Source organism: Polypterus senegalus, chromosome 2, assembly GCF_016835505.1.
Source record: "Polypterus senegalus isolate Bchr_013 chromosome 2, ASM1683550v1, whole genome shotgun sequence".
Classification (NCBI taxonomy): Eukaryota; Metazoa; Chordata; class Cladistia; order Polypteriformes; family Polypteridae; genus Polypterus; species Polypterus senegalus.
In genome coordinates this window covers 156,614,944-156,629,498 of record NC_053155.1, presented here as the reverse complement: position 1 = coordinate 156,629,498, position 14,555 = coordinate 156,614,944, and the positions used below count along the sequence as shown (strand labels likewise).

General features: G+C 40.3%; 1 pseudogene; it reads right to left on the bottom strand.

Annotated features, from left to right (window-relative positions):
- Positions 1-8,332: 8,332 nt before the first annotated feature.
- On the bottom strand, positions 8,333-13,707 carry LOC120523505 (annotated as a pseudogene).
- Between the last annotated feature and the right edge of the window lie 848 nt (positions 13,708-14,555).

The following is a 14,555-nucleotide window of genomic DNA, read 5'->3' as shown; positions in this document are numbered from 1 at the left end:
TTATTGCAAGGTAGCAGTGCTACCACTGCATCAGTATCAGATCAGGGGGAGCGTGAACACGACTGAGAGAATAAAACTGAATTAAAAAAAAACACTAACATTTACAAGTACCATACATTTATACCAGCTGTTACAGACTCAAATCAAATGTATGTTTTATTGTATAATAGTAACAATAAGAGCAGCTCACTACTCAAAATGTTTATTTTAGGACACGGCAAGGCTCAAACCCGCAGCCTCTTGATTATGAGTCAGCAGTTCTTAACGCTGTACTATCAAAGCAGTCATGACAATGAAGTGCACTAACCTGATTTATTTTTCTTCATTTATAGTCTTGAATAAAAGCGCACTTGTTCTGTTATACTTGTACCTTTTATAAATGTGCTTATTTGATATTTGGACTTCAGTCTTTACACATAATACACTTCATATCAAAATTTTGTTGTTAGTATTAAAACATGAAAAATGTTTGTCTTTTAGGTATGTGTTTAACATTTCTTGCATTTCATGTCATCCTACACTTTAGATATTTCTAGACACGGAACACACATGAAATGCATGTGTTCCAAATAACGATACATTATTTACTGTATACCGCTTTAGGTATCTTACTCCCAGATAAACAAGGCTTGAGCTGGGAGAGCTTTTTGCCCTTTCTGTGGTGGTGGGGAGGATGGGATAGCAGGCTGCTTTCTGCTTGTGCTTATCGACACATTTATAACACAAAATACTCTGATGGAGAGCTGCGAATGGATTTAAGGTGGGCCGTGATTATGAGTTTTTTCGTAGGCTTTGGTAATTCTAGTGTTAATTCGCATTGTCTGTGAAAATGTGATAGGTTTAGGCGATCTTTTCATTAGCATGACTAAGAAATTATACTTAACTCCAAATGAATCAGTTCTTTCCAATTCAGCCTTATCTCTCCCTTCACTTATCTGTAGAGGAGCGACAGAGGATTGCCCCGTTTGCTTTGCACTTCATTCTCTCACGTGAGACGCTTGTGGAACTCTTGTGTGATTCACAGTACTTTTCTCTAATGATTATTTATTTTTACAAAATCTCTCTTTGTGCCCATGATATTCTTTTGTTGCTTTGGAATGTCTCAGAGAATTTACTGTTTATTTTAAAACTGTTTCGTACATACTGTATGATGAACTCTCTGGATATAAAATTAACTGGAGTTAATCTGCCCTTCTCCCCTTAAATGTTTCCATCAGGTCATTATCTATTCTCCAAATACTTATTATGTAACCCCGCTAAATTCCCCACCCCCTTGGACAAGGGAGGGCCGAAGTACGGCTTGATATTAGCCACATGAACTGTATCTGTCTTGGAGTGAGTGCCGATACCCCTCTAAACCTGGAAATTAATGGGTCCTGTTTGTGAAATAACTTGAGCTGGAGCTAACCATTTAGGCGCTAGCTAGGCCTTGCTGGCATCCAAGAGATGGTGGGCTCTAATCTAGACCAAATTACCTGGCTGAAAGTGTGCTTCCTTACGCCGGGCATTATATAATTTGACATGTCTGGATGTCAAATCCACCAATCTCTGTTGGATTCTTCACTGAAATTCCTCTTACTTAAATTATTGTACATGTTGGTTTCTGGACTATGGGCTCTGGGAAGGAGTCAGTCAAACGGGCCCTTCAGCTGTCTGCCCAGCACAACCAAGGCAGGCATGACTCCCCACCCCCCCCCCGCTTCATGTACTACAGTGTTCAGGGCAAACCGGAGCGTGGGGAGCCATTTATCCCAGTCCAGATGGCGTTTACCCACATAGGAGGCGATCATGCTCTTCAGGGTCTGGTTCACTCACTCTGTCATATTGCTCTGGTGATGGTAAGATGTTGTCAGGCTTATCTTCACTCCCCAGGCTGTACAAACTTCATCTAATTCAGAGCTTGTGAATTGCGGACCCCTGTCCGAAACGATGTTCTTGGTCACCCCCCAGCAGGTGAATATTTCATTCTTTAGGGTGGAGCATATTTTGTTGGTCCTAGCATCCGTTAATGCGAACAACTCCGCCCACTTTGAAAAGTAATCAATTACCACAACGGTCTTCCTTGAGCTGGTAACAGGAAATGGCCCCATCAGATCGACTCCCAAAGTCTCCACTAGTCCATCAGCGATCGTCAATTAAGGCAATCCTGCTGGTTTACCAGGTGGGTTTTTGATCTTCTGACAAGTTAGGTGGCAGACGTCTTTCCAAGATCTTCAACAGAGTCTTCGTCCTTCCAAGGTGACCACTCAAAGGGCTGTCATGGTAATAGTCCAGGAAGTCAGGGGTGAGCACCTCTGGGACCACTAGTTGGTGTTGTAGACCCCCAAGGGAGGAATGAACAGTCCTGTACAGAACGCCCTGGAGGTCCACGAAGTCCACCAGGTCGGTGCGCTGCTGCTCCAATCCCTGATGTTTTGGCAGAATAGACTGGCTGCTTGTGCTTGAGCCAGATCTTGCAGGCTTTTTGGCAGAGGGGAGGACCATCTTCTTTGCCTCTGCCAAACACATCACCCCCAGTGGCTCTGGTGCCCTGGACAGATCATCAAGCATGATATTGCCACATCCCTTCCGATAGGTCACCTTGAAAGTAAAGTTCTGGAGGCTGCAACGATGCAGGTTCCGCTCCATGCTCCTGTCTTGCTTCTGGGAGCTCTGAACCCGACACCATCGGTAATGATGGACAGTGAGGCACAAACAATGAAGCAAGGGGATGGTGCAAAAAGTGCCAAGAGCTTTTATTTAAACAAAATCAAAAATAAGTGTCAAAATGAAAGTGCAGTGCATCAGATAAGTCATTAAATAAATAATCCATAAAAACTAGTGATAAGTGGAGGTTAAAAACAATAAATTAATCCTTAAAAAACAAGGTTAAAACCATGATTTTTTTAATTTTTTTTTTTTAAACAAATCCCGGTGCCTTTCTACTGGTGATTCCCCTGCATCTCCCGTCCAGTCTATACACCAAGGGTAGCCAGCCTACCTGCAGCTGACCTTCTTTCTGCCTTCTACCACTGGTCTGTTTGCCTTGCCGATCCCTGCCTCTGGTGGGCTTCACCTGACCGTGACTTGGGATGTGAAAGCCCCAGCATGACCGCCCTGGTCACTGGGGAGCCCAAGTTCCGACTCCTGCTACCTTCCCGGCTTTATGCAGCAAGCCATCCTCCTTCCGGTCACTCCCGCTCCTCAATAATGCTCAGCGGGTATGACAACTACCGACTGCTCCTGGGGTGCCGGCCAAACACCCAGGCTCACCGTTCAGCTGCAGGTGTTCTCAACCACGAGCACCTTCGCTCACTCGCTTACTCATGCACCGGCTTTCTCCTCCCTACTTCCTGCCTTCTCTCCTTCAACCTCCGTTCGTTTTTTTCTCTCTTCCCTAGCCACTTCGCACTTCTGTTTATTATGGGGACGTGGATTAGTTGTGGCAATTGGCAGTTCCCAGCATCAATTACGGATGCGGACAACTCCTCACCTGTGTACTTAGGTGAGGACCATCCGCAACACGAATCATGCGGGAACCGCTCCAGCCACACATACCACGCCCCCTCTCTAAGCTGCAAGTGCAGCGATTTATTTTAAAAAGTGGCCTTTTTGACTTGAGCTGTGAACCCACTACACCACAGAGACAGAGTACCCACCTGGTTAGACAAAAGGAGGTCTTCGGGTGGTTAAACACCCAAGACAGAGCCTGATGGTCCGTGTACATTTCAAAATCAACCCCCTCCAGACAGTGTCTCCATTTTTCCACAGCCCACATGATGGTCAGACATTCCTTCTCAGCCGTCGAGTAATTTAGCTCAGTGCAGTGAAATGCTGTAGAGGCATACGCGATGACATGCTCTGCATTGTTGACGTTTTGAGTGAGCATGGTGCTGAGCCCCAGGTTGCTGGCATCAGTCTGTACCTGGAATGTGAACTGTGGATCTGGCTGGGCCAGAATGGGTTGCTTTTGAAGGTGGATCATAAGTTACTCCACCCCATCCTGGCACTTCTTCATCCATTCCCACAGGACATTTTTTTTTCTCAGGTAATTCAAGGTAGCTGCTATATCGGCCAACCTGAGGATGAACTTGTGATACCACCCCACTAACCCAAGGAATCGTAACAACTTTTTAAATCTGTGGGCATGGGGTAGTTCTCGGGATCAACAGCAACCCCCTCTGATGAAAGAATGTGCCCAAGGAAGCGGATGTGGGATTGGGTGAAGGTACATTTTTTAGTGTTTGCACTTGATGGAATCGCTGGAAGATGGTATCCAAGTTCTAGAGATGTTGTTTAATAGAAAGGGAGTAAACAATGACATCGTCAATATATATAAAACAAATCTTGCCTATCAACCCCCTCAGTACTTGGCGCCAGCATTCTTCAGCCAAAATGGCGTGACTTTAAATTGGAACAAGCCTTCAGGGGTGATGACTGCGGTCTTCTTTTACTCCCCTCGTCCATTGGCACCTGCCATTAGCCACTGCGGAGGTCCAATTTGCTGAAAACTGTGGCTTCACGCAGTGACTCCAGAATCTCGTGAACCAGGGGCACTGGATAACCGTCCAGGCTCATCTTTGCATTAACGCCCCTTTAGTCCACACAGAAACGATAAGTGTCATCTGTATTCTCCACAAGGACTACAGGGGATGCCCAGTAGGAGGAAGATGGCTTGATTATTCTCTCAGCAAGCATTAGGTTCAGATGTTCTTTAATAATGCCCCTCTTCTGTGGAAGTTCATCTGAGGTGTGGATCTCTTGGGTAACCCCATGGGCTACTCTTAGTTTTTCAGACCACACCTCAGCCCATTTCTACAACACTAGCCTTACCTCTTTGGGCTGTTCCTCCACTGGGGCTGCCGCCAAGGTTCTTGCATCACTCCTCACTGCTGTGTAGAAACCAATGAATCATGACCCCGATGATCTTTTGATTTATGAATGAATTTGCATACCCCTTCCCCTAGCATCGTATACCCCCTGGGACTAAGATGGATGGTCATCACTAAGGTGGTCAAAGAATCCAGCCCAAGGAGTAACGGGACATAGGTCTCCATCTCCCAGGTGGTAGAGAGTAAACTGTACCTCAAGGGGACTTTGCCCAGGGTCATGTGTTTACTCCTATCTGCCAATAAGAATCAGACAGACGGGGCAGATGTTAAATTGTCTGACGGTAGGCTAATCTTCTTCCAAAATCTTCGTATTGCATTAAGGTGTGATGGCTTCCCATATCCACCTTCTACCCCCGCAGCTTCACTGGGATGATCAGGAGGGACAGACTTGCTTGCATAATGGTGAAATCAGTTTCTGACCGGTAAGGCTTGGCCCGCTAGGGTTTGTGGGACTGGGTTTCTCATGCACTGGCTTGCACTTTATTCCAGTACGCTTTATAGAGTTTTCCCAGTCCCGTCCACTTGCGAGCCCACTTTCACCAAGTCTTACACAGACCCCACAACCTCTCTTAGGCCCCCAGCTAACCTCGGGTTGCAGTCCTGGATGGATTGCAAAGGTAGTTGCACCTTGGATCACAGCTTGTCTTCCCCTTCCACAAAGTTGAGGACATCATGGATATTATACTGAGCTCCCAACTTGGAAAGTTATTCACACCCCAAGACCCATGAGGTGTGGAATGGAAGGGTGACTGACACAAATTCTGCAGACTCCTTCAGACTTCCCCCTGAAGAGATTGTTGCCATCGTTGATCTCACCTCTGGAGGCACAACACAATTTCCCACCCCAGGAGTTTAATTTGCTCATTTATATATTCCTTCATTTCCTCCTGGGAGCTGCTAATCCGAGCCCGCAAGGCATCCTCGCACCCGAGCGCACTTTCAGCAACCTAGCAGACTCTTTTGTCCAGCCGGGTAAGTTGTTGTGCCAGGTCTTCCCACAGAGGCGAGACATCCTCCAGACATTCCTCCTCAGTTCCATGGTGATCTTCAAGGTACAGTAACTGCAACAAATCCACCACCTGCTGCAACTCTGAACACTTTGAAGATTAAAGTGCATTTCGAGCTTTTTTTCTCTCACTGTGTCCCTATTTTATTTTCTTTGAAGGCCACTTCATGATTTTCTTTGCGCTTTTTTCCTTAAAGTAAGAGATACAAAAACCATGGTTTGTAATGCATTAAAGTTTATAAGTAACTATAAAACATATTTGGTAAATTTTTTTGTAAAGTAATGAGGAACGTGACTAAGTTAATTTTAAAAGTAACGTACCCTATCACTGGTCTCTTGTAAACATTTGTTTTCTTTATCTTGATATCATCTCTTGATACACAAGTGTAAATAAACTGATATGCTTAAGGAAATGGAAGAATTAATATTAAGTTTAACCCAGTTATTTATATAGGTCTCAATTCTGGATGTAGTTATTTGCAGACCTCAGAGATGCAGGACACTTTAATGGAAGTCGTGAACATCAGTGCTTGCTAAGATTTTGCTTCAAGGATGTCGTACAGAAGGACCTGGATGAATGCATGACTCTGTGGAACAGTCACCGGATTCACCCTTTTACAACTGTGTCATGTCCTGGAGGAGTGCCCAATGAACTGTACTACTTACCACACAGGTACTGGATTATCATTTCCCAGTAACTTTGTTTTCTTTGTAGCTTAAATGTAAATAAATGCTATAACTCACATCCATTTCTCAGTCTAGATTTGGCTCTAGAGACTGTGGATTTAGGATTGAATGTACAGATCTGGATAATTTCCCTGAATCAAATCAGCCAATGCATTCATGTGGTGACCTGAACATGCAGGAGTACTTGGACTTTGTTATGGAGCACAGTCGCCTACAGAAGCCAGAGAACTGGGTGTCTGCATCAGAACTGTACATATGTCTTAAAGAAATTGCTCAATTATATTTTGTTCTGTGTACTACAGATCTAATAATTTACACATTAATGAAATAGTGTCTCAAGCGTGTGAAGAGTAACTTGTGCTGTCCATGAATTTTAAATTTTACTGGAAAAACTTCCACATCTGCCCTAAATTTGAAATAAGTTTGAAATAAAATAAAGTGATGTAAAAGTAAGGCAAAGTATAAAATATTTATTACACTATTATTTAAGTATCAAAAATACATGTTTAATTTTAAGTACTTTTGATTTGGCTTTATTACCAGGACATCTCTCTTTCAGATCTCAGGATTTGATGAAACTGTCCAAATGTAACATAATATATACAAGAACACATTAAAACATCTTCAGTTGTAGCTTAAATAAACAGTATTCAAACATGTGTTTTCTTCAAAATCTCAAATATACAAATGCAGCAGAGTTATCTCTCTATTATAAAAAAAAAAATCCTGGAAAGAAAAGCTGGGCGACGATACATGATCTTCTCTGAAGTTCTAGGAAGACACTTAAAAGACCCACAAGACGCAAACAATATCAAATAACACCCAGTTATGTAAAGGCACCTAGCACACACAGATCCTATGCTCTAAGCACATATAAAGCGTATAAGGACAATGCGTTCTAGATGAAACGTCACCGAAAGAAGAAGAAAGAGCAGCGCAGAGAAAAGAGATCCAAAAGCACTGGTGAAAAAAAAAGGCAGATAAGAGATTATGAAAGCAGTGGAATTCGAAAGGCTCAAACAAAACGATGGCGCAATACACGTGCAGAGAAAGGTAAAGAATATGAAAGCAGTAAAATTCGAAAGTATTGTAGTGTCCCAGCCAGGTTGAAGCCTTCTTTGTTTTAAGTGACTGTTAGGTCCGATTGAGAGAGATGGAGTACAGCACGGAGGACTGATAGCAGCGTGACGGCACCTCCTTAGCATACGTTCATTACGACGAAACAAGCAGCATTATACGTCCTAAGACAGAGATTTAAGCACACCCAGGTCCAGAAATAAAGGACAAGTATTGTGTTTACAACGTCATGCCAGACAAGGCAGTGAGACATCATTTAAAACAAGTCCATGGACATCTAACCTAGCATTGGCGGAGACACTTCATGTCCTCCCAGCTCTTAAAACAATAACAAGGGACAAGCAAAACACACAGTTCGCCAGCAGCAAAAAGGCTGCCGATGATCAGAATGCTTCTCCTTAGCGTGCGTTCAGCCAAACTAACCCTCACCACCACCCCACCCGCTTCACAATGGAAGCGACAGAGATGTGAAGTGGCAAAAGGACAGCTGTTGTGCAGGCTTTGAAATGATCGGGCAGCTCGCCAGCAGCAGAAAGACAGCAGATGATCCAACGGCATCTCCTTAGCGTGCATTCAGCTGCACCCCCTTCACAACTCGAGCAGCGTTATACGTCCTGCGAGAAAGAGATGTAACCACGCCCGGGGATGGAAATAAAGTATTGTTTTTACAAAAGGTTTAAAATAAAAGTGAAAATAATGCATATGTAACAATTCCCATGAAACTAATAATTTTTTTTAATTGATCCGGTAAACAAAACTCGGGGTTAGGCGAGCGAAGCAAGCAGGGGCGGAGCCCCCTAGTATTACAAAATGAAATGATAATAATGCAAAAGTGTGTCCACCAGTGCAGATGGATGAAAGTTCTCTAGCTGCAGTGATTTAAAGCACACACCTATCCACATTTAAAAACGGCCAAACCCTGGAGATTTTTGCATTCCAAAATCCATATATGATTTAAACACATTGTATGAATCCAGCAGTGGTAATTTCATTGTGTTTGAACATGTGTTTGCCATGGGGAATAGTGAATCACCCAGGAACTCAATCCTCAGCAGCGGTTCCAATCCCGACAGGGGAAGTGAAGTTAGCCCAGTTGCAAACATGAAAACATCTTCCATGCGAACAGCAGCATGACCTTCTGTAAGGAAACAGAATTGTTCATGCACATCTTGGCATATTGTTAAGTATTATTTTCAACTATTTGTAAAATAATTATGCAATCTACTTTGGAAGCCTTAATAATCAAGGAGACCGTCAGCCCAGTAGCCTATTGTTTGTCCTTGTCCGAGTCTCCTCTTGCTCCCTGATGGACTGAGATCAGGTTTGAAAAGCCCCTCAAGTTCGAGAGCAGTTGACCTTCTTTCTGAGTGGCACAGGACAGGCATCATCAAAGAAGGGTGCTGCTGCAGTGCAGTCAAAAACGGAAGAGCTGAAAGACAATTTTTAAATCTAAAAAGTACAAAATACATTGTTACACTGTTATTAGGACTATATTGCAGTGTATGTGTATGGACAGTATATTAAAAACATGATTACTCCAGTAATTTTCAGCATCTATGATTTTAAGATTTTTCTGCTGCTGACAAGAGTCAAAAATGTGTTATTGTATTGGGTCATATTAGAGAAACTTAAGGTTGCTTTTGCATTTTCCCTTTAAACATGAGTCAATGGGGTATGCTCTTATAGCCTTTGAGTTTCTGCTTTTAGATCACTTATTTTAGATGGTTTGAAGGCTTGAACAGCATGCTGCCCCCATGTACTACTGTTGAAATGAGACAGGAAACTGCAAAAGGACCAGAATGTTTCCCTAAAATCACTATCGACTAAAACATTTTTGACCCTGACTCATCACCAAAAACCCTTTTTGAAATAATATATGTTGACAATTATTGGAACTGTCCTTCACTAATAATGCAGTAGTTGTAAGTTGCTTGTTAACAACTGAATTGCAGACCGACATCATGTTTGTTTTGAACATGGCAATGTAACTTACAAAAATTGAAAGACTAGGATATGATGGTACCTGTCAATTACACATGAGTTATGGTCGATAATATACCATCGGAGGTAGTCCGACAATTGTTCTCTTTTCTTCAAGAGTAGCCACATATCTCAGACAACCAGCTGTCTGTAACATTGTGCTATGTTTTAAAGTACATTCTCGCAGAGCTTTGACAGAAGCAGCATGGTCAATCTAAAACACCTAAAACACAAAAAAGGGGCTTATACAAGTATACACAGTTATCTCATAAATTTCTGTTCAGTTACTTATCTAGTTTAACCCTATATCTTGTACAATCACAGAACAAAAATGCATTACTCTGTGTATGTTATAAAGGAAGTAATGATTTTCTCAAAGCATTGCAGAAACTAATAAATCAACCCTGCCCTACAATAGCATTATGCTTTTCCTACCTCTCGCAAAGCTTTCTTTATTTCTTTTTCAGTTACATCATTCACTGTTGCCTTGAATAATAGCTGGCCTTCAAGATACAGTACAAGATCTTCCAAGAGGAAATGCGGACATGGGCTTCCATGCACATCTGATAAAGCAATCATCTTTCCTGCCAAGTAGTACTCATCCCTGAGAGCTGTGAATGAAAATCATTCATATTTTAGAATTTTGGGTGATTTACAATTCGAACCACAATTCCAAATTGCTTTTAATGTTATTTCTACTGTTCCACACATATTTACCAACTACTTTTGGAAAAATTAAAATATATTTCATGATGCATTAAAATCAAGACAAACCTAAGCATGTTGTTGCTAAATATCTCTGGAACAGTTCAAGTAACAAACCATATCAGTAATGTGATATATAATTACAAGTCACACATCTTAACACTATGTATAAATACCATTTGCGTTGTAGACTAAGTAACGTTTTCCTGTTGGTCCATCAAAAATTGGTCAGTCTTTAAGATGGTTCAATAGTTCAGTTAGATACTCTTGTCTTGGTCCACCTGTATCAATTCCATCCTCAAAAACACCAGCATCATCAGTAAATCTGACCAGCATATCACACAGGTTTCTGAATATGTTGCACGCCTGAAACCTCAGACTGCTCCATCCCAAACATTTGACCTTGCAATGTTGAACCGGCTAACACTTCCATGATCAATATTTTGCGAAAGGTTTGCAATGATATCAGGTAGTGTAATGTTTACCTCCTCTCTAGAATTACACAAGACTGAGTTACATTTGTGAAATGCCAGACAGTACACAGTTTTCTATTTTTTGCACAACACTGATGTGCAGTAAAGGGCTTCTTTCATATATTATCACAGAAGTAATTCAATCTTTTACCATTAAGTGCACAGCGAAAACCTATTGCTATTGTCAATAACTGCCAGCTTACATGGTTGTGTCTGATAAATTCCCCAAATTTACAGGAATTTACTGAATCCTCTTTTTCAGCACATGGTGCATAAAGGTTTGTATATTTACTGTAAAGAAATTACCATTCCTATGTTAAAAGACAACCCCACCCATTTTACACTAAAACATTCTTCTTAAGTAATTTCCAACCTAAGTAAAAGTATTTTTGGTAAGTTAACCATTCTACAGATATTTTAGAAACATCTTGCCAGTTTATTTTTCATCTAATCTAAAAACATCTACCAAGGGAATAATCACATGTTGTCAATTTTTTTGCTTACCTGTAGTAGGTGGACTTAGTCACATTGTATTCAGGTAAATCCAGAGTATCATCAGTATCAGATATTACTATCTGAAAAATAAAGTGACATGGTGAACTTAAATGTCCAACACAAAACAAAACTGAAAGAAAAAAATATTATGAGGTAACATTTGGTTAAATACCTGTCCAGCTTGAATTGCTGATGAATGTCTGGATGCATCTCTGAAACATGTTAAAATTACTACTTTAGTGCAACAAAGTATCATGGAATTAAAAAGGAACGTTACAATAATCTAGATAATTTTGCTTTCACAATATTCTTACATCATTTACAACTTCATATATTTAGAGCAAAAACTCTGGTCTCAACATAAACTCCAGGGTCTGTCGTAAACATGTGATTTGATCACATTACCAGCTTACAAATTACTTACATTTGCAAACTAGTACTTACACTACATCTTCTAGTTTGTGTTTGGGTGTACTTTGGTTACAGGCTTCAAAAACCTGAGGGAAAAAGCATAAAATTCTGAACAATTTTATACAGCCTATATTATTCTTCTCTTACTACATAAATACTTATCAGTGAAATGTTGCCTGGTGAAACATGGCAAGTTGCTAGTATTTCTGACAAATAAATCGGCTGAACAAGAATCAAAATGATTCACATTTGTAACACCAAATGCCATTTAAAATGTAAATCCTACTGTTTGTCCAAGTACAGTGGAACCTCGGTTCATGAACGTCTTGGACCACTTACAAATCGGGTTACGACCAAGAAGTTCGCCAAACTTTTGCATCTGTTCACGACCACACACTCAGGTGATGAACAAGCCAGTTTCCCTTCTGGTTAGTACAGACCGAGCAAGCGAGAGAGAGAGGGAGATACGCGAAAGAGAGAGCGAGCGAGCGAAAGAGAGAGAGCGCGAGCAAGTGAGAGAGAGATAGAGGGCTGGCTGCGTAAGGCCAAGAAGGCAGTTAAAGAATGCACCAGGCTTGTTTTTAAACAGACTGATTCAAGCGTTGTATTTAATGAAGACTTTTTTCTATTGGATTTTAACCTCCATTTCACTTCTGTTTACATCGATCGGTTCGTAGCGTGCATTGTTACAATGTTCCTTTTCTTGGTTAATTATTAAATTACGGATTTTTCAAATGTTCATGTTTTTCCCAGTACTTAAACTCATTAAAAAAAAAGTGTTTACAGCGAACAGTTCATAAGGCAATAGCACAATTCTTGCAATGTTACTTTTCTCTGTTCAAGGTTTTCTGAGTGTTATTCAATGTTTTTACATTTTAGTTTACTATTATGCTGTGCATTCCATAGTTTAACTATTTTTGTGCTTAAAAATCTTTAAAAATATATATTTACATACAGTTTGTACAGTCTGGAACGGATTAATTGTATTTACATACAATACTATGGGGGAAATTACTTTGGGTCACGACCCAATCAGGTTACGACCAGAGTTTTCGAACGAATTACGGTTGTGACCCGAGGTTCCACTGTACAATGCAGGAACGTATTTTCAAACTCAACTACAAACGTTACTAAGTAGCTAGCCTCTGTTGAACCAAAATATTGGCAAGCATTATGCACAGAACAGCTCTGGTTAAGATAATTAATACGGCCATTCAGTATATTGCTTTCCTAAATTATTTGTTTTATGTTAGTTCACCACAGTGTCAGCCTGATTGAATTCAATTGTGCTCTTTCTTGTAACAAGAATTTCAGAATCTGAGTCTGATTCTGAGCTAACATCCACTGCAGTTAAAGGAAACATTATTATGTACAGTATGTCACAGCACTGTGAAATATGTAAAAGTGCTAAAATCATCAGATCCACTAACCTCTTCTAAAGTCTATTTATAGGCATATAAAAAAGAGATCCTGCAATATGCCTTTCCTATTTCCTTTTTATATTCAGCCAATCCGAATGGCCTTTCTGTCCCAGGCACATTGACCACCTCTGAGCAATCTGGATACAAAAGGATATATGGTCCTTCATCCATGTCCTTGTTAAATGTTCTCATTTTCTGGACAGCTAGTTTCAGCAGATCAGGCGCTGCTACCAGAGGGTCTATAAATAATGGGAATGTTTCCCTCTTACAGGTTTTAAATCACTTCCATTTGGCACCATCAGTCCTATGTTTATCTAGATAAATAAAAACAGAATGAGTTTTCTGTAAATTATATATTTATATATTTAATTATATAAATTATATATTTGTTGTGCTGAAAGTTAAACACTAAATGGGTCCACTGATTAAACAATAACTGTCCCTGCAACCATTGTCTTGTATACATGACACAAATAGTTAAGCCACATAACCTGAACTTGTCTCTGTTCTTGTTTTAGTCGTCTCTTTAAACCACAGCTAAAGGACTGTCTTTCTTTTGATTTAAAGTTTATGTAGTCCATGAACTGTTTATGATGGGCACGGTTGCTCTTCTAGAATGAACAGAATTGAATATCAAAACATTATGGACAGAATAATTCTAATCATTTATGAACCATAAAATGTTTTGATGTGTATTTTAGTTCAACTACTTCCACAATATTGTTTAGTATAATTACTTGTATTATGTGACCTGTAGTCTATGACCACTACAGGTAACACTGCTTGTTAAAAGATGAGGTACAAATGTGTGCTTCTATAAGTTTTTTTAACAAAAAAAAAACGAAAAAAAAAACACATACATCATGAATCTCTTCACATTTTCTTCACAATACTCCCTAAATGGCATAAATATACACTAGGAAAATCCATTCCATTATCTATTGTAAAAGCTATTTGTTAGTTAGTTAGTTATATTAAGTTGATATTAGTATTTTGTTAGTTATGTTAAAATGTTTGTGTATGTATTACTGCATAGTCAATGGGAGGTTCTACTGTAAGCCCTACAAGCTAAATTGTAAATGGAATATTCTAATTATTTGTTGTCATTCTGACTACACACTAGTTCAGTTTATGATCTGCCTAGTTCTTCTGTGCCGGGAAGCCTCTGTTAGAACGTCTAAATATTTCTCACAAGAATAACAAAAGCAGGCTAACTGGCTAAAATGGTTTCCACAAAATGGACAAAACATTATCACTTGATTTACCGTCACAAACTCCATTCAATGTTCCCTCGCAAAACAGTTTGAATGACACAAAAGGTCAGCAACAAGTACTTCCTGTGTATTGTACCTACCCTTTCTGTTTGATTTGCCACTTGTAAATTTGTTTCGGCCACTTGTAAAATTGTTTTCTGAACTGTTAATTTGTT